The 24,789-nt window shown below is 36.8% G+C and overlaps 1 long non-coding RNA gene across 1 annotated transcript in view; it reads right to left on the bottom strand.

Moving 5' to 3' along the window:
* The window catches only part of LOC117080937, a 153,508-nt gene that overhangs the window by 111,263 nt on the left and 17,456 nt on the right, over window positions 1-24,789 (bottom strand). The window contains exon 2 of the long non-coding RNA XR_004436013.1: window positions 19,257-19,316. This is a non-coding gene — a long non-coding RNA (uncharacterized LOC117080937). The remainder of the gene's footprint in view (window positions 1-19,256; window positions 19,317-24,789) is intronic.

Raw genomic sequence — 24,789 nt, 5'->3', positions numbered from 1 at the left:
ACCTCTTTAAGATGCTCTGGAATGTGTTTGAGAATTAAATGGTACAGAAAATAAAAAAGAGTCCAAGTTGAAATCCCCTTATTTCTCAGAGTGTTCTGAAGCTAGCAAAGCACTGGTCTCCTCTGTAATGAAAGCCTGTTCTTTGGACCCAACTGTCGGATGCCTGCTTTTACCAACAAGGCAAGGAGAGACTTTGATTTGCACCATCACTAACTGCTTTGGCAGGAGAATATTTGTTTGAACTACACTTTAGAAAGGATAAAAGGACAGTAAAGAAAATCACGATTCCCCCCCACCCCTCCTCCCCGTTAACCTATTTCCTCTGTTTTTTCCCCCTTTGGACAAATAAAAATTAAAAAAGAGAAAAGAAGATCAATAAAATGCTGTAAGCTCAAAAGTATTGATCTTTCTCCAGCATTTCATTTGGCATCAAAAGAAATTTATGACAGAGAGTAAAAAATTAACGAAATAAAATAAAACAAGAGGAAAAATTCCTAAGTAGTTGCGGAAAATTAAATTCTATATAGTTTATCATAGAAAAACCTCAATATTCTGGCTGAAAAAGCTTAAAAAGTCTGTTTTCTGTTTAGTCTGTCCTGGCATCATTTTAGCTTTCAAGTACTTAGAAGTACCAGGAAGTGTTTGGACCCCTGAACCACAAAACATAAATAAAATAATGCTGTATACATGTAGAGTCTTAAATAAACCAAAGTTATTTTCTGGCTGAGATGATCCTCAAAGCCAGTTTTCTGTATGCCTGTTCTCCCCATTCCCTTTAAATCCTTACATAATTGAGACAATTTGCGACAGAAAAAGAATATGATGCCAGCATAAGACAGGTCAATTCAAGTTTGCCTTCAACCTGGTGGTACGAAGGCAAGCTTTCTTTACTTGCTCACAGGTTCCCATTTTTTCTAAATGTTCTTCCTGTGTTTCACGGCCACTGAATGTGGTGGAAGCACATTTCCACCCTTTCGTTTGTCGTAGTGAGAACAGCTTTCACTGGGGGAGGAAGCCCTCCTTGTGTGCATGCTACACCTCTTTCCTAATTTCAAAAACTTCCTCTGAAATTTGCATTTTCTACTACTGGGTTATTTTGTTGTTTTGTTTTTAGCACGGTTGTCACAAAACGGTTGTTCCACTCAATGCTTTTCCACGTGCTGTGGTTTGGTTGATCCCTACAAGCCCAGCAACCCTATTTCCTGAAACATCACCATAGTGATTGTCAAGAACAGAGGGAGAAGCCCAGACTGCGGCCCATGAACTCAGACATGCCTGAAAGAGATGGAAGCTTGACTGCTGGTTTCATGGAGGAGTTTGCTGCAGGGTAGCCCCTTATTTATTTTATGATTATTATTTTTTTACAGCCGAGTATCAAAAGTTTGGGGGACTTTTTGGGTTTTGTCCAAAATCACACACAAGTTTGGAAAAGAGAGGCAACTAGAACTTGAATCTCTCCAGTCTCTGTCTTGCTCTCTTCCCACGACGACACAGTACCTTTCCCACACAGGACCCTTGAATGCAAGTACACATGCACACACACACACTTTCTGGAGTCAGCATTTTGCCTTCACAGACCTGGAAAGATTGCCCTTTGGTTTGTCACAGCAGAGCCTGTTGGCAGATGGTGAATCAGCCTCAGGCTCGACGTCAGCCTTTACTTAAAAAGAGCTCCCCTGGTATCCCTCCATCTTGCTCTCTGGAGAATGCCTGTCAGGCTGGTCCCATCTGCTCCCGCTGTTTTCCAGGAACTGTGTATCTGGGTTTCACATAGGACTGCTATGTGCCTGGGAGCATTTTTCCTGACTACATTGCATATGCTCATTTCCTTCCTTGGCTCTCTCTAGAGCAAATGTTTCAGTATATCCTTCAATTAAACATGAATAAGACAAGGACTTCGTTTTCCCACCACCCAGTCCACCAACCTCCCTTCCATTGGGACCATACTCCACCTTCCTTCCTGTTGCAGTGACTGCACCATCTCTGCTCCCACAAAAAGCCAAACCCACAACTTGAGCATTGTACCTTCATCTCCTTGAGACTCCACAAGTCCTTTGCTCTTGCAGTCATATCCTCTCTCTCATGCATCATCAAGTTGACACTCCCTAGCGTGCTTGTGGTCACTCCCAGCAGCACACTGTCTTATGCAGTGATACAGTCCACTTGGAAGAACACACCACCCCTCCGCTTACCACCTGGAAACTTTATTCCCCTAATAGCAAAGCTCTTAGAAGAGTGGTTTATACTCACTATTTGCACTTCCTCACCCTAAATGTCTCTTTTTGAACCTACTCCACTTTTTTCCCTGCCATTCTGTCAATGTCACTCCATCTTTTGTCAAGGTCACCAACTACATCTAGATGGTAACACCAAACGGTCAATTTGCAATTCTCATCTTCCTTGGTCTCTCAGCAACATTGATCACAGCAGATGTTCTTTCTTATAACACTTGCTTTACCTGTCTTCTAGGCTTCTCCACCTAGAGAAGGTGCTATCTTATCACATTGCTCTTTTTTTCCTCTGTCTTCTTTTCTGCCTCCTCCCTCTCCTGCCGACCTCAAAGACGTTGGTATTTCTCAAGTTTGTTCCTTGCTCTCCTTTTCTCCACTAAATGCTCTTCCCAAGTAATCTCATCCTGACCCATGGCTTTAAGTTACTCTCAGATATGTCTCTATCTCCAACTTCTCCCTAAAGCTCCAGGTATATATCCACTTCTTACTGGAAACTTAATTTATCAAAAACAGTTCTCACAACCACACCCTGCCCTTTGGCTGATTTCACGTCTAGCTTCCTCTGTTTCAGTAAATGCTTTCTACATTCACCTAGTTGCTTAGGCCAAAAAAAAAGTACAATTTCTCTTTCCCTCCTGGCACATATTCCTATCCATGAACAAGTCTTGTTCGTTGAGGCTTCAGAACGTTTCCTGAACACAAGACGACGACTTTTCATATCCTTTACAGTTGTGTCTTATTGACAGCCAGCATCAAGGGTTTTCCAAAGTACTTCTACTTTTGTCCTGCTACAGTTTATTCTTCACACAGCAACTGGAAGACTCCCTTGATAGTCAAAAAAGCCAAGAATCCTCTAATAGCTTTCCTTCATACATATACTATAATCCTAAAATCACGATCTCCCAGGCCCTATATTATCTCCTTTACATGTGCTAGCTCCTCTGCAGAAAATATCCACTCTCGCCTTCAAATCTGTACATGACTCGATTCCTCACTTCATTCAGAGACTTCCTCAAATTATATTCACTCAGAGAGCACTTCTGTAGCCCCCATTCAGAACAGCCTGCATAAATGCTTTTATCCTGCCATTTAAAAAAATAATACTCACTGTCTGAAGTTATACTGTTATAACTTCAATTATAACAGTTATCAATTAGTGTATCAATTAGATTAATCAATTAGATGTTTATTTGCAAATTGAAAATATTCCTTCAGGAAAGAGACTCTTCTCTTTTTTACCCCTAAACCTGGAGCTCAGAACGGTATTTAGCACACCGGAAGTATACTAAATTAGAACTTGTTTAGGGAAAAATAAACAAACACATTTTAAACACAGGTACTATGAGACACATGATAGATGATTCAACAGGAGGTGCCCGGGTTAAGAATGAGCCTGCCAATCAGGTTGATGTTAAAGATAAAGGAATGATTATTATGAGATGTCAGAGATTATGTTCACCCAATGTTCTCCTCCTAAATCATCCAGAAAAGTAAGTTGATTTTTCAAACAAATGTACATTTAAAAAACATATTAATTGTGTATTGACCTGTGTTAATTTTCCCAAAATGCAATATATTTGATATCTCTTTTATTTTATTTCCTAGTGTTCAGTTCACATTTTTCGGCCTGCCAGAAAGCAAGACCACTGTCAAGTGACTATAACGTTCTTGTTTTTGGCTATGTCTCTTCTATCATCATTCCTCTTGTAAGTGACTCAGATTTTATATGGATGTGTATATGCTTGAACTATGCCCTAAGTACCATACGTCATCCTATTTCTTAAAAACCTGACAACGTATCTCCTTCCTGTTCTTTGTTCTAATAGCATAGACCATAAAGACCTTCCCTCTTTCTCATTCTCAGAGCTTTCATAGCAACTTCTCTGTGCTTCTTGTAAGTCACTTGGTATTTTCTGCTTAATAACATAGACTAGTATTATATTTTCTATTTAAGATTATATCTTCTTGAAAGCAGAATAATTGTATGCCCATCAACTAGGAGGCTGTCTGGCAAATACTAGATGCTCAATGAATCACTATTGAATGAACAAATGAATCATTAAATACATAAATAACTATTAAATAAAACAAGATTATTGTCTGTAAGTAAAAGCTGAGGCCAAGGAACAAAAAACGTGGCTATCATTTGGCCATCTGGGTCGCCTCTGCAGAAACTCGTGAATATGGTGCTAACTACCAAGCGGCTCAGTAACCACACACTCTTCAACTGTGAAATGTCCGTTCTCAGAAGTGTGTGTTAGTGTGCATGTATGTGTGTGTATGAGTAGTGGCAACAAAAACAGGGCGATTCTTGCTTTAATAATTTTTCTTTCTCAGTTTTGGTCCAAGAAATGAATTCTATATCTGATTTTCTGATGAGCCCCTCTGCTTCCTCACACATTGATGAGGAATTGTGGAGGGTTTTTTTTTTAATTATTATTTTACTTTAAGTTCTGGGATACATGTGCAGAATGTGCAGGTTTGTTACATAAGTATCCACGTGCCACCGTGGTTTGCTGCACCCATCCATCATCATGTAAGTTTTAAGCCCCACATGCATTAGGTATTTGTCCTAATGCTCTCCCTCTCCTTCCCCTCACGCCCCTACAGACCCCGGTGTGCGATGTTCCCCTCCTTGTGTCCATGTGTTCTCATTGTTCAATTCCCAGTGAACTCATTCCTTTTTATGGCTGAAGAGTTTTTTACAAAGAAAACCATCCCTTCTATGCATGACTCTTGCCCAATAAGCTCCTTCATCAATTAGGAGAGGGCTCCCCAGCCTCTGCCATGATAAGGTCTGCATCTGATTTTTTTTTTTTTTTTTTTTGAGACGGAGTCTGGCTCTGTTGCCCAGACTGGAGTGCAGTGGCGCGATCTCAGCTCACTACAAGCTCCGCCTCCCGGGTTCACACCATTCTCCTGCCTCAGTCTCCAATTAGCTGGGACTACAGGCGCCTGCCACCACGCCCGGCTAATTTTTTGTATTTTTTAGTAGAGACGGGGTTTCACCATGTTAGCCAGGATAGTCTCGATCTCCTGCCCTTGTGATCTGCCTGTCTCGGCCTCCCAAAGTGGTGGGATTACAGGCGTGCATCTGATTTTAATGTTGCTCCAGGTTAAAGTATCCTCTGCCCTGCACATCATGGAGAAGAGAGAAGATATGAATTCTCTGGATTGATTTCTGTCCCAGTCCACCGATTTCCACTATTTGTTACTATTGTAAAGGCTGTGTTACTTTTTGGGGCTTATCCAGGTGTCTGAAATCCTAACAAGGGTCACAGAATAATGCATCTTAATGGAACAAACACAAGTGTTGCAAATGTACTTCTTAAAGCATCTTATAATCTTACTTTACTCTACAAATTGGTAATACTTTTCAATATAGGAGCCATTTGTAATGATGTTAACCATTGTAGTTACAGATGAATTTGATATTTATTTTAAAATTTATACACTCAGTAGTGAAATGTATGAAATCAAAAAAGTAGATGGAACATTCTTCCAGCTACTTTGTGTGGTTTGCAATGTTTCAGTCCCTACTACCACTGCCATGCATGATTTTTGGAAACACGCACTAAGGGAAGCCATTGAACTATTACTTTTACTCAGAATTGAAGATGAAAATCCTGAACTAAAATAGAGGCACCGATTTACAAAATGGAACGACCCGTAACAGGGAAGCCAACTGACTAGTCCCTCTGGAAATTCCTGTCCTTGAAATGGGAAGCTCAGGGCTGGTCTGAGCTCCACAACAGTAGATGAAGGGAGGCAACTTGCCCCATTCCAAAGGAACTTCACCATTTCAATCATCACAGCACTTAGAATCGAGGGAGAAAAAAAGCACCGTGGTCTTACTACAGGCAGCAAAATCCCTACGTTTCTTAAGGATTAATAGTAAATCTTTAACAGAGTGTTTCAGATTCCCAGTTAATCTTAGAACACAGGTACGCTTCCCCAAATGGCAAACCCAGACACTTTCTGGCTGAGCTATATTTCATCTGTACATGGGCAAATATTTTTGTGTTGACAGATGCAGGCAGGCCTTGCAAGCAACCCCTTTTTGCTTTGGACAAGTCAACTATATATTGTTCTTCCAGAGTTTCTAGTGAGGGCTGTGAATGAAGAAGGAACATAGTTCCTAAATAGCTTGTTTTAAAAGGCCTCTATTTTTTCAGTTTAGAACCTGAAGATATATTCCTCCTCTGTATGGGATTTTCATAATGGCATATACTTAGGCAGCACTGAAGGCTGCCCTTGATAATAGGTTTGGAAATGGGAAGCTGACACACAGTGTCTTCTGAATATCTCCTACCCCATTTGCCTGCCATTCTGGCAGGTGCCATCCCATCATCGTGTGACCTCTGGGGCTCTGTGTAACTGTACAGCTGAGCACAGAAGACAGAGAGAGGAAAGCTGGCATGATCGGAATGATACAGAGAAATACAGTAACTTCTCTTAAATGCGCTTTGTATTTTTCACACATGCATACATCTATATGTAAATTTCATGTGGTAGGTTCTTTTTGCTCTACATCCCCTAAAAGCTGTTATGAAATTAATGATTCATTTGAAAATCAATTATGTTTTGAAATCCAGGAAATATGGCATTATTCTACATTTAACAATCAAATTTATAGTAACAGATATGACAAAACAAATGTAATGTAAATAAGGCTATTAAAAAAGCAACTCGGTGCAAACTGGCTTACTAAACATAACCGTCAAAATGGATCTTAATAGAAATTTTGGAGTTATCCCCAAATATCTTGCGAGTTCACCTTCCCCTGTTTTTCTGCTCCATGGTTGGCAGAGCTTCTAAGAGGCTCACTTGTTTGGGTGCCACTATAATTTGCAGAAAACCTATTGCTTGGGAAAACTATTTCTGGCTTGTTCCTATGTTTCAGGCTTGGAGTCTTTCTATCAGCTTGTTTATTTGGCCTTAACTAGGATCAGAGTTGCTCCAATACCTTGGGCATTTGTGATCACAGATCCAGCTGAAGCTTCCCTTCATGCTCTAATGAGAACAAAAACAGCTATGTGTCCTACTTCATTCCAAATGCAACTCCTCCTACTTCAGTGTAGTAGCATCTGCCTTGTGTTGCTTTAAGAAAAAAATATGGGCCTGGCACGGTGGCTCACGCCTGTAATCTCAGCACTCTGGGAGGCCAAGGTGGGAGGATCACGAGGTCAAGAGATCGAGGTCATCCTGACCAACATGGTGAAACCCCGTCTCTACTAAAAATACAAAAACTAGCTGGGTGTGGTGGCGGGTGCCTGTAGTCTCAGCTACTCAGGAGCCTGAGGCAGGAGAATCGCTTGAACCTGGGAAGCAGTGAGCCGAGATCACACCGCTGCACTCCAGCCTGGTGACAGAGCGAGACTCCATCTCAGAAAAAAAAATACAAAAAATTGTAAAGCATTTTTTTGTCTTCAGTGTGACCAGTCTCTGACTCTCTTTTTTTCCTGAGACTGACCCCACCCCTTCCCTTATATTAGCTGCTATGAACAGGAAAGACTCTAATATGAATCACATTTATATTAAATAACTTTTGAGTATAAATCCCTTCAATAGGTAGTTGCATTTGAAGCTTTTTAACCTTAATTATAGAAATGGAAAATAGAATTAAAAACTATTTCCTTCTTAATGGAACTCCATGCATCAGCAGACCATGGAGAATTGGAAGAAACTGATTTCAACCTTAAAATCATAAATCAATATTTTGCATATGTAAATCCCATGTAGGCATAAATTTCTAAAAGTTTTTTGTGCAGTGGGTAAGAGTGAGTAGAGAAGAAATAAAAATTATGGTCCATGCTCACTCCTCTCTACATGTCCCAGTGTCTTCTTGTAGAAGACTAATGAAGTCAAACTGGCTGTGGCCACTTAAAGACTACATGTTCTTGGGAACTATTAAAGGAAAGGTAATGTAAGTTGAATTAGGAGCTGCTTTCTTTTGCAGGCTTGGGAGCTGAGCCTACCTACCACCACCCAAACTCAATGATAGCTGGGAGATGAGCCTGCCATTATCTGCCTCTCACCCAGTACTCCCCAAACACACTGCAGCTTGCATTGGAATGACCAGGCCCCTTGAATGGGGCATATCTCCTGGGGAGGAGCTCAGGAATCAGAATTTTCATAAGATTATTAGGTGATTATTAAGTACACCTTTTTTTTTTTTTTTTTTGAGACAGAGTCTCACTCTGTTGCCCAGGCTGGAGTGGTGGAGTGGTGCGATCTCAGCTCACTGCAACCTTCACCTCCCAGGTTCAAGCGATTCTTCTGCCTCAGCCTCCTTAGCAGCTGGGATTACAGGCTCCTACCACCATGCCCGGCTAATTTGTGTATTTTTAATAGAGACGGGGTTTCACAACCAGGCTGGTCTTGAACCCCTGACCTGAGGTCATCTGCCCACTTCGGCCTCTCAAAGCGTTGGGATTACAGGTGTGAGCCACTACACCCGGCCAAGTACACTAAATTTTGCAAACCTCTACTTTGTGCCAGTTCCTAAATTTCCTAAGTTTCTCTCATAGATTTCTTTCCTCTCAGTCTCTTAACCACTCTTGAGTTGACCATAACATTCTTAGGCTTACTCTATCACAAAATTTGGAGACATCAATGATGCAAAGCCCTTTTCTAATTTTTGTCTCCTGCTTGTCCCTTCTTCTGACCCATCTGTGGAGGTAGATCACACCATCCCTTCCAGCATAACTATAGACAGCTTTGTAACCTCAGTGCCACAGAATCTAAGAAACTGTAAGCGTGATAAACAGAGGATCCCGAATGTGTTCCCCAAGATCATCTCTCAAACAGGAGTACACCAACAAAATCCAAAATTCTTTGCTATAGCTGGTGGTTGCAAGAGAGATAAAATAAGGACTTGTGGCTGTTGAGGTCTTAGATCCAGGGCCTCTGTCCATACAGAAGAGGAGTCAGAATGACGATGCACATAAGAATGATGAGAGAATTACTCCACATGTAGATAGCAACTAAGAAAAAAAAAGTGGTGAATACTGATGCTGATTTATATTAGGAAAGATTTGTTTTTTAAGCTGTAATTGTATGTTTGTTTATGTAAGAGTAATGTTAATTACTGTCATTGATATCTACTGTTTACAATTTTTTGCCTAATTGCTATGTAGAATGATACCTACGCATATCACAATTATATATTTTTTTCATTTTCATTATTGTATTCATTTCTTAAGGACAACGGTTTTTTTTGTTTTGTTTTGTTTTGTTTTTTTGTGTTTCTGCATCCTCCAGGCCACTATAGCAGTAGGTTATATATTGTACCTTTTCATTAATTTAATGAATTAATTAACGTTGAAGTCTTACTCTTGCTACCCTTGTGTCTACGCATGTTTACCTAAGTGGCCCCAGGAAATTATTTAGTCTCCAAATAACCACCACAAATGCATAAATACCTTTGCTAGCACTCCTGGTTATGTCAGAAATAGAGGATAGAGTCCTTTACCTTAGATATAGCTATAAGAAGGAGACAGGGGAGGAGGAATACAGAGAGGAAGAGGCTGGAAGGACATGGGGCCAAAGGGATGGATGAAGAGAATTACATTTGAAATTGTAACTGACAGAAAATGCTATACAGTGCATACAGCAGTTAATAAGCACATAGTTGCCCAAGTCAACACAAAAAGTCTTGGACAACCACAGCTGTGTATGTCCCTTCAAGCACGTCAACACTCTGCTCATCTCTCAAATTAGAATGTGAGACAGAATTGTGTTGCCTTCTCTATTCAGGACACATTGTTTAACAGTCTCTCTCTAAGGACAAACAAATGCTAATTTTGGTCTCCTTCAAGACCCATACGGGATATATCTTTCTAGTCTGTAGTCCCAGCTACTCGGGAGACTGAAGCAGGAGGATCACTCGGGCCCAGGAGTTGTAGGCTGCAGTGAGCAATGATCAGGCTGTGAATAGCCACTGCACCCCAACCTTGGCAACACTAGGTCTGTTAAATGACATATGTATGACGTGTTTTTTTCTTTCTTCCTTACCACATGCTTTCACAAGCTTTAAATAGCAAATCTTAGAAGAAGAAAAACAATGGAGGAGGAGGAGGAGGAAAAAGAGGAAGAGGAGGAGGAGAAAGGGAAGGGGAAGAGGAGGAAGAGAACAAGAGGGCAAGGGGGAGAGAAGGAAGAGAAAAGGAACACATACAATGTACACAACCACACACACATACACAAAATCAAAAACAAACAACAAAAAAACTTCAACAAATTCTGATCCATCCCAGCAAATAAAACCTAGTCATCAGGTGTTCTGTGAACTGCTCCTTATATACATTTCAGAAATTCAAATAATACACTTGCTGTTTTTCCAGGGTCTCCAATTCATGTGGAAATTGAACGAGGGATTTTTGTTTTTGTTGAAAATTGTCATTGTCAGTTTTTCCTTTATCCCTCACCACTAGCCACCCCTAAAATGCTTTACAACCAAGAGGCATTACTTCCATCCCTTTCAAATTCGTTCATTTCCCAACAAATCCCAATTTCTTTGTCTCTGTATCTCCCACGATGCAAGACCCTGAGTTTTATGTTTACATGATTAGAGGACTAACTCCATTTATGGATGTTCAGAATTCAGAGATAATGCCCATATGTGGATTTCTGTCCATAACTTGAATGAATGAATGAATGAATGAAATAGGATTTACGAGTTTCTCTTTCCCAATCAGAGAAAATTTATTTTAGCTTCCTTAGCCACCAAAGTGTCAATCATTCTCTCTCCATGACAAATCCCTTTAGATTTCACATAGAGCAAGATTTTTAAAGTAGAATTATTTCACACTCTATTTAACTTCTAGAATTTATTAACAACAAACTTTCTACCAAGTTGAATAGTTTCTTAAAGAAACATTTCTCTTCATGAACATTTTAAAGTTATTTGAATTGTACAAAACAATTGTGAAGTGCAATTTTAACCTAACGGGCATCTGAAAGATCTCAGTTCCTCCAAAAAGGAGGATATAGCTTTCTTTCTATAAACAACAAATTAAAAATTAAAATGTAAAAAGCAAACACAAGTTTGTTGTAAACATATTTTGTAAATTTACATTTTATTTACCGATAGATACGAATATATATATAGATAAAGATAATGGAAGTATAGAGTGTTCGTATCAGGATTAGTCGACAATTTAATGACAGGATTAAAATATAAATTGCTTAAATACAAACCAGTTGTTGTTGTTTTAAATCATAGGTGTAATAACCCATGCATAATGGGAAGATTGAAAGATTAGGAGCATATACAAAATGACAAAAACTCACAAGTGCACTATGAGAAATAAGCAGTTGTTTGTAAGTTTTTAATATTTTTACTGACATATATATAACCACACTATAACACAGCCTTGCATCCTAATTTTGGATTGATGTTACACTGAACATTTTGATACCTAATATTAGTTCATTGTGCAGATTTTTTAAAAAAAATTTTTCTCCATTTATTGCAGTTTTTTGTTTATTTTTGTCATTGTTACAAGGCTGTTGGAGACATTTTGTCTTGACAGATATTTTATTTATTGATTGATTTATTTGGGATAGAGAAGTGGAAATATATTTCCTAGGCTCGTAGATATGAAATTGGAAATATTAGTACATTCTTGGCTATATATTTCCCCAAAATATTTTTACTATTGATGCATTTTTGAGAGGCATGTGAGTGTCTGAATAACTTCAACCTCACCAACAGTGGATATACTTCAATTTTCTCCAAATTTGATAGGGAAAAGAATATCAGATTGTGGATTTTCTTTTTTCATGTATTCAACTGATACCAACCCATTTTATGTGATTTATAGCCATTACTATTTCTAATTTTGTGAATCAGATGTTAAATTTTTGTACTTTATTAAGAACTGCTTATTTATAACAATGAACAATTAAGTTTATTTCTAAATAGTTGATTTTTTTTAATAGTTGATATTTTTAATTTCTCTTGTGAAGGACTTTTTTTTTCATAATTTTAAGCTAGTTTTCCACATTTTTATTGGCCTTTTGAGATTCTTCTTTTCTGATTTGCTCATACGCATGTTTTGATCTCTTTTATTTTGGCCTTTTATTTGTGATTTGTGTATTACATATTCATATTCTTTCTATGAATTTTTTATTGGCTATACACATTTCAAATGTGTTCTAGATAGTGACTTGGCTTTTTTGTTTGTTTGTTTTGCTTGCTTAGGGTGTCTTTTCTGTACAGAAGTTTTAAAGTTTCATAGACACAAAATATTCCATTTCGTTTAGTAAGATGTATTCTTTTTGCAATTTGTTTAAGAAATTAAATTAATTTGTTCTTCTTCAATGGCTATAAGTTTTTATAGTAAATCGATTTTTTTAAAATGTTTTAAGTTTTCCTTCTAACATATCTCTTTAATTCATCTGAAATTTATTTTGGTGTAGATATGAAGTAGGGGGCTACTTAATATTTTTTTTTACAAATAGATAATCAATTGGCCCAGCATTACTTATACTCTAGCACCTCATTGATCAACAATTTATGTCTTTGGGGAGGCTAGGGTGGAAGGATCGCTTGACACCAGCAGTTCAAGACCAGCCTGGGAAAAATAGTGAGACCCCTATCTCAAAATAATAATAATATGTATTTGTTTATCAAGTTCTTGCATATATACGTGATTTTCTACATGACATAGTTTCTATTTATTGATTCCCGCATCAATGAGACACTGTTTCATTTAATAAAAATACTAAAATATTAATTTATAATATAACAAGTCTGATTTTTTTTCTCAAAAGTGCCTTGACTATGTTTAGTCCTTACTCTTCTATGTAAATTTTAGAATTAACTTTTCAAAGTCCACAACAGTAAACCACACACTGAACTTTACTATAAATTAACTAAATTTACAGATTATTTTGAGAAAAATTGGTGTCTTCATGACATTGAATTATCTATGACTCTCTAGACATGGTATATCTCTCAAGTTTCTTTTATTATCTTCAATAATATTTTCTAATTTTCATCTTAAACATCATATACATTATTTTAGCTTTACACCATGCTCCCTTATAGTTTTTCTTGCTATGATTATTAGAATTTTTTCTTAATATTCTGTAATTGTATATTACAGGTATATAGAAAAATTATTGATTTATGTTGATATTATATCTAGCAATCTATTAATGTTTCTAAGAGTTTTCTTGTAGAGTCTTTTCAATTTTTCGACTTAAGGAGGCACATTATTTGTCAATGAGATAGCCTGCTCTCTTTTTCTTTGTTCTAATATCATGTTTTGTGCATGTTTGTCTTTTTGTTTGGGCTCAGTCTCCCAGATAGTGTTCAGTAGAATCCTTGAAACCACATGTTTTTTCTTATCACTAACTTTTTAACAAAACGTAATATTTACATTTTGACAGATGAGAACAAAATAAGAGCAAAATAGCACACTGAATAACAGGCTTGAGCAGAATCACCCCAGTATTCAGTATGGCCTTGAATAGTGAAACATTAACCAATTAGCAAACCTTTAGCTGGTTTGAAATGTTAAACATTCCTCTTTAAGTTATGTGAGAAGAATAAAAATCCCAGGAATAAATTAAAACTGAGAAACAGAAACATAATGAGAATCAGATTGGAGATAAGATAGTACAAATTGTAATCTTTGTGTTTTGATAAACAATTCATTGTATGGGCAGTACTGAATTTTGTAACTGTATCATGTTTCTGCTCTTTAAGATATGCTTTTTTTTTTTTTTTTTTTTTGAGGCGGAGTCTCGCTCTGTTGCCTGGACTGGAGTGCAGTGGCCGGATCTCAGCTCACTGCAAGCTCCGCCTCCCAGGTTTACGCCATTCTCCTGCCTCAGCCTCCCGAGTAGCTGGGACTACAGGCGCCCGCCATCTCGCCCGGCTAGTTTTTGTATTTTTAGTAGAGACGGGGTTTCACCGTGTTAGCCAGGATGGTCTCGATCTCCTGACCTCGTGATCCGCCCGTCTCGGCCTCCCAAAGTGCTGGGATTACAGGCTTGAGCCACTGTATATAAGATAATCTGGTATGTCAGTCATCTAAAAATTTTAGTGCCTTAATTTATAAACATATTAAACATTTGAGAAAACATAAATTCATACGTTTTGATTTGAAGTTAGTGTTTGATTAGAATGATGTTAAAGATAATAGAATATCAATCAGACAAAAATCAAACAAAATAATCTTTATTTAGTAAATAATATTTTCCTTACAAAGTTGCCTAACCATGTAGATTCTATCGATGATTTTCTTTCTTAAGAACTCTCTGACTATGTGCTTTGCACATTTGGCTATCCTGTTGTTACTATTTTTCTTCTTAAAATATGAGCTTTCACAAATTTAAAAAATTAGCATTGTCCTTCATACATTGTTCAAAGATTTTTCCTCATAGCTGCTTGCTGCTATACTCAGTTTTTAGCACTTTGGATAAACAGAAGATTTTGCGGTTTCATTTGTTTTAAATGTTACAAAATCAAAATTTTTCTCCATTTTCTTTATGACTTTAATGCATTAAAGTTTATCAAATAACATTTATTCACATTTCTCAATGATCAACCACAAAACCAAAATAATAGATTTTTCTTTATATATGACAAATAAATAAATAACTTCAGATCCTTGTGAAGTTTCCTCATTCAAATTTATGTTATTTATACTTAAAATTTGATACTAAATTGGTAGTAGTTTATATTTAACATCTGATATCAAATGAATCTTGTTCATTCAGAGAAGGTAATTATTTAAGAAACTTTCTTAGAAAATATGCACATTTGAATATTACCATTGCACACCAAGGAGACTTTGGCTGGATATACAATTTTCAGATTATTAGCCGCTTTATCTAAGTACTTAGGGACTGACATAGGTCTTACAGAAACTTGGTATTATGAGAAGTCTGAAGTTAGTGTGTTTTGTTTAGTTTTTAAAAATTATGTTATGCAATTCCATACAGGATTCTAAACTTCTATCATTAAAATTATAAAGGAAAAGCTAAGAAATATCTAGATGAGACTTCTTTGATTAACTTTGCACAAGCAGCGTTTCTCTTCTAATTGTAGCTTGTATTTTTTTTGTTTTGTTTTTTTTTTTCAGTTTTGGAATTCTTTCTATGTCCTCTTTGATAATTGCCTCTCTATTTCTTTGTGGATTTTTTTTCACAAATACTTCTAATCATTAAATTGCGTCTTCTCTCTCTTGCCACTGTATTTATAATATTCTACTTTTTGTTCATATCTTTATCCTGCATTTTATGGAGGAACCACTGGTGTGTCCTGTGCATAGCTGATTTGCTTAAAATAAGTATATTTCTACTATCATTTAACAATTTCTCTTATAGTCTTTTGTTTCATCACTTTCCTTGAACCACCATTTTCATCTGAGTGAATTCTCTTACTATATTTCCCTTTCACACTCTACAAAGGTCAAAATCTGTTTTACTACACACTTGAAGTAAGAGTTTTATTTTCTTTTCATTGATATTGCATCTTTTAGATCCGTTTTCCTGAAATATGTTCTTTTGGGTTTTCTGGGCTATGCACTGTCTGCCCTTACACTGCAATTTGTTTTCGTAAATCCTAGTCTATTTTTAGTTTTCTCTGCTTAGTTATTATAGAAAAGTGAAATATCTATTCAAGCTTGGCATTTTCCAAAACATTGTAAATGGGGATGGAGGATTACTTAGCGTCTTTAGCTTCTTCCAATAGCCTCTTAGATGCTAGCACCAAACAGCTATCAGATCTAGATACAAAAGACACTTTAAAATATATTTAAAGACACAATCTCTTGATAAATTACAGTTAGCATAATTTACTTGGAGTGAACCCACCACTTCTTCTCTTACTACTACTATGTCTTCTAAGGAAGAGAATCAAAAGCCTATTGTGACATTGGTATCATGTGAAATACAAAAGGCACTGTTCCCAGTAGGCATCCCTTAGAGCTATTTTTCTCTTGCTGTCCTTGCCTTTAACGCTTTACCTCAAATCATAAAAGATCCCAAAGTGGGAATAGCACTGCCTCCCCTTTCTCCCACCCCCATTTTTTTGGTATGCTGTGTATCAACACATGCAGAAAGAGATCCATTGATGAGAGCACAGACGTTGAGTTTCTGCCCATCTCGCCCATAGCATGCATTCTATGGATGGAGTTTGGCGGCTTGTGTGCCTCCCTGTGAGATCCCTGCGTTCTGGATTTAGGGGCATAAAGATGGGAAAGTGGTATTGTTTCTCCAACTTCTTGGATACTCTCTGGGCTGTATTTGGTGAAAATGAGTTTCAATTGGCTAGTGGTACATGGGCATATGCTTGGGCAACCCCCATCAATATGGCAGCTAATAAAAAAACTAAGCATTGATATATGATTTGTTCTTAATTTTAGCTTACAATTCTTTCATTAAAAATAATTTTGTATTAGAAGGAGCAAGATTACAAAAGCTTTTTAAAAATAATTTATTTCTGGCAGGGCGCGGTGGCTCAAGCCTGTAATCCCAGCACTTTGGGAGGCCGAGACGGGCGGATCACGAGGTCAGGAGATCGAGACCGTCCTGGCTAACACGGTGAAACCCCGTCTCTCCTAAAAAATACAAAAAACTAGCCGGGCGAGGTGGCGGGCGCCTATAGTCCCAGCTACTCGGGAGGCTGAGGCAGGAGAATGGTGTAAACCCGGGAGGCGGAGCTTGCAGTGAGCTGAGATCCGGCCACTGCACTCCAGCCCGGGCGACAGAGTGAGACTCCGTCTCAAAAATATATATATATATATATATATATTTTATTTCTATGATATATTTTCATTAAAAAATTTCAAAGAGATATATTAAGCATGACCAATGTTAACCTACAAACTAAGCATAGACTATTCATATAAATGACAAAAATAATAATTGCAATTTTATACTGTATATTGACTCTGCAAAATCTGAAACTTCCAACAAAAGGAAATCACCAAATTTCCTATTGATAACATGTCAGTTTACGAAAACCATTTCAATGTGTGAGCCTTCTGTGAGGGACCACACTGAATTTTGAGTCCATTGAATGCAATGTTTTCCAAAGTAGGACCTTGGCATCCATGGCAGGTTTAGTATATTATGTAGGAGGTGTTTTTATCTGTGTTTGTACTGATTGTGTGCATTAATGTGTGTGTTATTGAAGTCAGTGCTATAATCCCCATTAATTCCAGTGGGATTTTTTTTTCTTTTTGAAGTAACAAGGGAGAGCAGGTGGGGTAAGCGTTCCATGGACTACAAATAGGAAATCACTTATTCAAAGGGCATAATGGAATATGTGAGGTGTGTACCAATGTTAAAGAGACATTTTTAGATGCATAAAGTTAGGCAGTGTGGTGGAAATAACATAGAGTCAGAAATGTTGAATATTCAGCTCTTTCTTGTTGACTTGGTTCTAGTAATACAAAGACAAAATATGTAGTTTTTTCTCTTCAAGAAGCTTATCTTCTGTGTAGTGGCCATTACTTACAGTATGGTAAGAATTTTAATGGAACTCACTTCAGGATCCAAAGGGAGTTTAAGGTGGTCAAATTCAATAACCCAAATTGAAGAGACTGGAGTTCACAAGGAAGATTGGGTAGAAAAGGGCCTTTTAAGTCTAAGAGAATAGCAGTTCAGAAACAAGGAGATAAAACAACAGTTTGGGAAATGGGAGTGGTTGGTAAGCCTAAAGAAATAAGGTTGGAGGAAGGGACAGGAGGTAGCTGGGAAAAGCTTTATACACATGCAAAGGAGATATCAATAATTTCAATAGCAAAAAATTTATAAATAATTCAAAAGTCTATTAACAAGAGAACAATATATAAATTGTGTTATATTTATTCAGTGGAATACTATACTATACAGCAAGGCAAGTGAATGAGTTACAGCTATCCATGTGCATCAACATGGATAAACTGCAGCCAGAGAAAGTTAAGTGAAAAAAGCAAATCATTAGAGTGTCAGTAAAAATGCCCCTTTCCATTTATGCCATTAAAAACATTCTGTCAAACAATTTTCTGATTAAGCATACATATATGATAAATGCACATACACACACACACACACACACACACAAGAAAATCATAAACTCAAGCTTTAAGTGATAGCTCTAAGAGAAGAGGCAAGGAATTGGGAATCAGGAAGCAGCAAATTTAAAAAGCATTAGCTTTATCTTAGATGAACTGGTAGGTATCTTGGAGTTAATTATGTTTATATGCTTTACTCTGTAAAAATATATTTAAATACTTGTGTGTGTCTATTGAAAATTTAATAAAAGCAATGCAAAAATTTCTGTCGTAAAATTAATTACGCAAATTAGCTTTGGTATTTCAAGGAAAAGTGATTTATTGTGAGTTTTAAGTTTACTATGATAGACAATTTAATAATGTTAAAAATCTTTAGATTCCCAGAAACTTAATCCGAAGGTCCAAGAAATTTTTAAACCATTTTTTTAAGCAGGAAATAAAGAAGTAAAGGAAAAATACTCAAGTGTCAAAGACAGCAAAGGCTGCATGGTTGAGAACTCTAAAGCCCTTGATTGTATTGTGGGTTCATAGCTTTGGTCACAGAGGAGACTTCACCTTTCCACTTAAAGGACAAAGCAAATGTAAATTTGTTCTCAATCACAATATACCCAGTATTAAATTTAGTAAGAGAAAATTGCACTAACAGTTGAATTTTAGGCTTAACTCTGTGACACTTTCTTTCTTGTATGGAATTGATCAGCTCAAACCGAGAGCTTATGACTGGGAAAATGACACAGTCTGTTCTTGCCTCGTTCTAAATTTTAATGGTACCAGGGCCCACTCTGACACTAATTTTACAGTCACTGTGCCCTCTGATTGTCTAGCAAGAACTGACATTCTTCCTTTGCTTCCCTGTGAGCAAGGCAGCTGTAGGACCAAGTACGTTTAGTATTAATCATTGCCGTTTCCCAGATAGCCCCGTGCAAATGAAATACGCTTTCCTCAGAATGAAGAACAATGATTATTTGAGGGAAATGTGAAAATGTGAAGCTTTGTCTTGACTCACCCGCTTTAGCAGATGTCTTCCCTGATGTTGGATCATCTTTCTTTTTCCTTCCTTGTATTGCTACGGAAAAAGAAACATGATTATGTGGATGTGGATGGTCCTATTTTCCCAAATAACTTATTCTAACCTCATCTTTTGTTAAATGATGTTTAAAAAATATTCTCAATAGCACAGTAAATACGATACGTTGCACTTAAAATTGATTCCTGGATTAAAATTAAGTTCATGATGTGTGATTATAAGGAGGCATATTAACACTCACTTCAACATAGCTTTCACCACTGACATGACACTATCACCATCCCGATTTTTCAATATTGGTTACCCTTCAAAACCTGTCACCCATGATCTGGCATATGCTAGACCCTTAGGGACTACAGAGAACAAAGATGATGGTCTGAACTAGGAGGAGGGCATGCCAGAGCTCTTCGCCCTGACTCAGTACAGAGTAAGCAGGCCAAAAACACCAGCTCCCGTCTTCTCTCTGTGAAGGAAAATAATTGGGCCATGCATCCAAAGTCCCAAATTTCCTGGGTACTGCATGAGGAACTGACTTCTGTCTTGCTTGTCCTGGAACACTGACAGAACCTAGCATCTGCTGGATCCCTGAGGGTGACAGAGACCAAGGATGACAATTTGAAAGAGTGCGTGGGAACTCACCACAGTGCCCCTCTTGGCTTGGCACAAAGTGAGTAGGGCCAAAAGCCCCAGCCTGTAAAAGTATAAAACTTGGTAGATTAAATATAAAGATAAATGCCAAATACTGTCTTACTGTGATGGTGATGGGTAAATCACCTTTAATTCTAGTATAAAAGTTAAAAGACAAAAGTATTAAGAATAACATTAAAAAGTCAGGAAACAACAGGTGCTGGAGAGGATGTGGAGAAATAGGAACACTTTTACACTGTTGGTGGGACTGTGAACTAGTTCAACCATTGTGGAAGACGGTGTGGTGATTCCTCAAGGATCTAGAACTAGAAATACCATTTGACCCAGCCATCCCATTACTGGGTATATACCCAAAGAATTATAAATCATGCTGTTATAAAGACACATGCAGACGTATGTTTATTGCAGCACTATTCACAATAGCAAAGACTTGGAACCAATCCAAATGTCCATCAATGATAGACTGGATTAAGAAAATGTGGCACATATACACCATGGAATACTATGCAGCCATAAAAAAGGATGAGTTCGTATCCTTTGTAGGGACATGGATGCAGCTGGAAGGCATCATTCTTAGCAAACTATCACAAGAACAGAAAACCAAATACTGCATGTTCTCACTCATAGGTGGGAATTAAACAATGAGATCACTTGGACACAAGAAGGGGAACATCACACACTGGGGCCTATTGTGGGAAGGGGGGAAGGGGGAGGAATAGCATTAGCAGATATATCTAATGTAAATGACGAATTAATGGGTGCAGCACACCAACATGGCACATGTATACATATGTAACAAACCTGCACGTTGTGCACATGCACCCTAGAACTGACATATGAACGTTCCTCAAAATACTAAAAATAAAACTACTATTTAAAAAAAAAAGAAAACATTATGCTAAGTAAAAAATGCTGTCACAAAAAGTCACATATTTTATGATTCCATTAATGTAAAATATCCAGAATAGGCAAATCCAAAGAGACAGAATGTAGAACAGTGGTTGCCAGAGGAGATAAGGGTGAAAGAAGAATAAGTGCATAATGGGTATGGGGTTTCTTTGGGGGATGAGAAAACTGTCTTGGAATTAGATAGTAGTGAAGTTGAGCAAGTCTGAATTTAGTAAAACCCACTGAATTGTACACTTAAAAACTGAATTTGACAGTACATGAATTATATCTCAATAAAACTTATTTTATAAAAAGAGAATAACTATAAATATAAAAGTGTTAATCAATATACACTATAAATAGATGTAAATTATAGCACCAATGACATAAGTTATGGGGGAAAGGGAAGTAAAGTCATAAATGCCTTAACTCTAAGATCTTTTTTGTAAGACTCATAATAACTACAAAGAAAATACCTGTAGTAGATACACAAAATAACAACAGAAATTAATCAAACCAGGTTATTATAAAAAATGATGAAACACAAAGGAAGACAGCAAGAGAGGAAAAAGGCTAAAATAAATACAAGACTAACTGAAAACAACAAAATGGAAATGGGTTGATGATCACAATCAAAAAGCATCGTGTGGCTGAACGAATAAAAAAACAAGATCAAGTGACATTCTATCTGCAAGTGATTCACTTTATTTTATTTTATTTTATTTTTCTCCTTTATTATTATTATTTTTTGAGACAGGGTCTTGCTCTCTTGCCCAGGCTGGAGTACAGTGGCTTGATCATAGCTCACTGCATCTTCAAACTCCTGGGCTCCAGTGATCCTCCTACCTCAGCCTCCTGAATAGCTAGGACTACAGATATGACTCACCACACCTGGTTAATTTTTAAATTTTTAGTGGAGATAGGGTCTCACTATGTTGCTCAGGCTGGTCTTGAACTCCTGGCCTCAAGCAATCCTCCTGCCTCGGCCTCCCAAGTACTGGAATTACAAGCATGAGTCACCATGCCCAGCCTACAAGAGACTCACTTTAGATTTAAGGATATATATAGGTGAAAGTTAAGAAATGCAAAAAGTTATCTCATGCAAATGGCAACCAAAGACAGTAGGGTGACTATTCATATAAGACAAAATAGTTTAACTTGAAAATCATCACAGGAGACAAATGAAACACTGTGTAAGGATAAAAGGATCAATTCATCAGAAATATACAATAATTACAAATATATATGCACCTATCATCATAGAACATAAATATATGAAGCAAACCTTAACAGAAGAGAAAAGAAAAATGGCAATACAATAATGGGAGGAGATTTTAATACCCCACTTTCAATAATGAATAGAACAATCATACAGAAAATCAATAAGGAAAGAGCAGACTTGAACTACACTACAAACCAAATGGACCTAAAAGACCTAACAGAACATTCCACCCAACAGCAGCAAAATATATAAATATTTATTCTTCTTAAGCACATAGTCAACATTTTCCAGGACAGATTACATAACAAAACAAGTTTCCACAAATATAAGATTGAACATTTTATCAAGTATCTTTTCTGACCACATTGGAACAGGACAAGAAATCAATAGTAGAAAGAAAACTGACCTGGGCACGGTGGCCCACGCCTGTAATCCCAGCACTTTGGGAGGCCGAGGCAGGCGGATCACGAGGTCAGGAGATCGAGACCATCCTGGCTAACACGGTGAAACCCTGTCTCTACGAAAAATACAAAAAATCAGCCTGGCATGGTTGAGGGCGCCTGTAGTCCCAGCTACTCAGGAGGCTGAGACAGGAGAATGGCATGAACTCGGGAGGTGGAGCTTGCAGTGAGCCGAGATGGTGCCACTGCACTCCAGCCTGGGCAACAGAGTAAGACTCCATCTCAAAAAAAAAAAAAAAGAGAGAGAGAGAAAGAAAGAAAACTGAAAAATTAACAAATAAATGGAAATTAAATAATGTACTTTTAAACAACCAATATGTCAAAGGAAAAATAAAAATAAAAATTAGAAAATATCTTGAGACAAGTGAAAACATAAATCAAATTTTATGAGATGTGGTAAACACATTATCAACAAGAACGTTTATAACAATAAATGCCTACATTACAAAAACAGAAAGTTCTGGAATAAACAATCTAACTTAACACCTCGAAGAACTGAAATAAAACAGGGTATTCCTGCATAGATACAGAAACAAACACTTGACAAAATTCAAAACACTTTCATGATAAAAATTCTCATAATAAAAATTCTCATCATCTCATGATAAAAATTACATCAACATAATATAGGCCATATGCGAACATTTCACAGCTAGTGTCATAATCAATGGTGATAAACAAAGCTTTTCCTCTAAGATCAAGAGCACGGCAAGGATATCCACTTTCACCATGTCTAGTCAACAAAGTAGTGAAAGTTTTGGCTAGAGCAATTTGACAAGAAAAGGAAATAAAAGGAATTCAAATCAGAAAGGAAGAGCTAAAATAGTCTGTCTTCGCAGATTATATGATTTTTATAGAAAACCCTAAAGATTCCCCCCAAAAACCTGCTGGAACTAATAAGTAAATTCGGTAAAGTTTTGAAATACAAAATTAACACACAAAAATCAGTTGCATTTTTATATGCTGACAACAAACTATCTGAAAAGAAAATTAGGAAGAAAATCACTTTTATATAATAACATTAAAAAGAATAAAGTACTTAGGAATAAATTTAAGAAACTGGAAGACTTGTACACTAACAACTACAAAACATTAACGAAAGACATTAAAGAAGACAAAAACAAATGGAAACATATTCCATCCCATGTTATTGAATTGAAAGTCTTAAACTGTTAAACTGTCTATACTATTTAAAGCAATCCACAGATTCAATGTAATTCCTATCAAAATCCCAGTGGTATTTTGTACAGAAATAGAAATAGGCATTCTAAAATTTTTATTTAACCACGAATGATCTGAAACAATCAAATACCTTGAGAAAAAAGAATAAAGCTGGGCATACCACACTTTGTGATTTCAAAATATATTCCAAAGCCACAATCACTTAAACAATTTGGTATTCATATAAAGACACATAAATTGACCAATGGGATGGAACAAATAGAGGGCCCAGAAGTAAATCCTTGTACATGTATACAGTGAACTGACCTTCAACAAGTATGTCAAAACTACACAATGTGAAAAGGATAGTCTCTTCAACAAATGTTTACAGGAAAATTGTACATCTAAGTCAGTAAACTGACCTTCAACAAGTATGTCAAAACTACACAATGTGAAAAGGATAGTCTCTTCAACAAATGTTTACAGGAAAATTGTACATCTAAGTCAGTAAACTGACCTTCAACAAGTATGTCAAAACTACACAATGTGAAAAGGATAGTCTCTTCAACAAATGTTTACAGGAAAATTGTATATCTAAGTGCAAAAGAAAGAAATTAGACCTCATTTACATCATACATCAGAATCAACACAAAATAGATTAAAGACTCAAAATGTAAGACCTAAAGCTGTAAAACTCCTAGAAGAAAAAGAGAGAAAAAGTTTTATGACATTGGTCTTGGCAATGATTTTTCAGATATGGCATCAAAACTGTTGGCAACAAAAGCAAAAATAGATAAATGGAACCACATCCAATTCAAAAGCTTCTGCACAACAAAATACACAATCAACAGAGTGAAAAGACAACATACAGAATGGGAGAAAATATTTTCAAACCACTGTGTATCTGACAAGGGATAGTTTTCCAAAATAAAAACAACTCCTACATTCAATAGCAAAAATACTAAAAACTCAACTAACATATGGGCAGAGGACTTAAATAGACATTGCTCCAAAGACATACAAATATCTAACAGATACATGAAAAGGTGCTCAACATTACCAGTCATGACATAACTGCAAATCAAAATCACGATGAGAGATCTCATCACATCTATAAGGTCAGCTATTATCA

This window comes from Trachypithecus francoisi, unplaced genomic scaffold (assembly GCF_009764315.1).
Source record: "Trachypithecus francoisi isolate TF-2019V2 unplaced genomic scaffold, Tfra_2.0 Lachesis_group8, whole genome shotgun sequence".
Taxonomy (NCBI): domain Eukaryota; kingdom Metazoa; phylum Chordata; class Mammalia; order Primates; family Cercopithecidae; genus Trachypithecus; species Trachypithecus francoisi.
Note: the sequence above shows the minus strand (reverse complement) of the source record. Positions and strands in the feature narration are given on the sequence as shown.